The sequence below is a fragment of the Mus caroli genome, chromosome 2 (genome assembly GCF_900094665.2).
Source record: "Mus caroli chromosome 2, CAROLI_EIJ_v1.1, whole genome shotgun sequence".
Classification (NCBI taxonomy): Eukaryota; Metazoa; Chordata; class Mammalia; order Rodentia; family Muridae; genus Mus; species Mus caroli.
The window spans coordinates 121,779,981-121,781,634 of record NC_034571.1 but is presented as its reverse complement, the minus strand read 5'-3'; positions in this window follow the sequence as shown (position 1 = coordinate 121,781,634).

Genomic DNA, 1,654 nt, shown 5'->3' with positions numbered 1-1,654 from the left:
CGACCCCAGATATCTGGTATATGTGCTTTTTGTTTGTTTTGTTTGCTTCCTTGTCGTTGTTGTATTAAATCTTACTCCCTATACATCTTAAGTACCGGTCTCAGTGTCTTCTTGGGTGCGCGGCTGACCCGAGGCTTGAGTAAGTGCCCCCCTTTGGGAGTTTTGGAGTCTTTCAACTTAACTATAATCCCCAAAGCAAGACAGGAAACCAACTGGGCAAACTCCAAACTCTGCATCTCCATGTCTGATGCCAAAGCGGTCTTCAGATCTCCAACTCCTTTTTTATCTTTGTTGACAGCAATAAACTTCTTCTCCTGGGCTGCTTCCACTCCCTGTTAGCAGCTTTTCTCAGCAGAAAACCCACGGCTCTGGCATCTCCAACATCTTGAAGTCTCCAAAGCAACTTCAATGTTACAGCTTCTTGTTCCAATGTCTGGGATCCACACACAATCTTCTGGGCTCCTCCAAAGGGTTGACCTCACTTCTCTAGCTCTGCCCTCTGTAGCACTCTCCAGCTTGATCCACTCCACTGCTGTTGCTGTTCTTGGTGATCATCCCATGGTACTGGTATCTCTAATACATTGAGGTCTCCTGCTGCAATGAGGCTTCATCAAGAGCCTCTCATAGGCACTTCATAGTGCCAAACCTCAACTCCTTTGCATGACCCCTTCAGTCATGGGCCATAAAATGCAACTGAAGCTGCACCATCACCAATGGCCTTCCATGGCCTCACAGTGCCAAGACTCAACTGTTTTTCATGACCCCTTCATGCCTTCAAAACCAGTACTACCTTGGTGACTCTTACACATTACCAAGTACAGCTGCAGCATGAGGTACAACCTTGGCTATCTCTGGAACACAGCTTCTTTGTGCTCTCAGAAAACACTTCCTGGAAGATTTCACCTCAGTGATGCTGGTTTCTTCTTAATCAGCACTAATTTTTAGCTCCAGCTAACCAGCATCAATTGTCCCAGTAATCCCTTCTATTCTGGACTCTAAAGCTAGAGCCACATGGCTGAAACTGCAGAGTTCTGCTGCTTGCAGGAGCTGAAGCATGACCCCCTTGTTCTATGACATTATCACCAGCTTTCTGTTTCCCAACTCCTTCACTGCCTATGCTTGGCTGTCCTGGATCTTGCTCTGTAGACTGATCTTGAACTCAGAGATCTGTATGGCTCTGTCTCCTGTAATGCTGGGATTGAAGATATGTATCACCATGCCTGGACTTAAAACTTTTCTTCACCTAGAACCTGCTCTGTTTAAGGCTGGACATAAAGTCAGAGATCTGCTTGCCTTTGCCTCCTGGGATTAAAGACCTGTACTTTGCTGTGTGGATCTTGGCCTAAGGTCACCACTTCCTTAATTCAATTTAATCTCCTTGAACATAAGATTCAGTTCCATTTCACTTCCTGGTACCCCTTTAATGTCAAACCACATATTTTGTATTTTTCCTTTCAAAGCCTGCTACACTTGTTCAAAAAACAAACAAACAAACAAACAAACAAAAACTCTTCATGAGATTTAACCAGAGAACAAAGTCTATGTTGGGCTTTTTTGAGACTTCCTTTGTCAATGCAGTTAATATATATTGTCTTAGTCAGGGTTTCTATTCCTGCACAAACATCATGACCAAGAAGCAAGTTGGGGAGGAAAG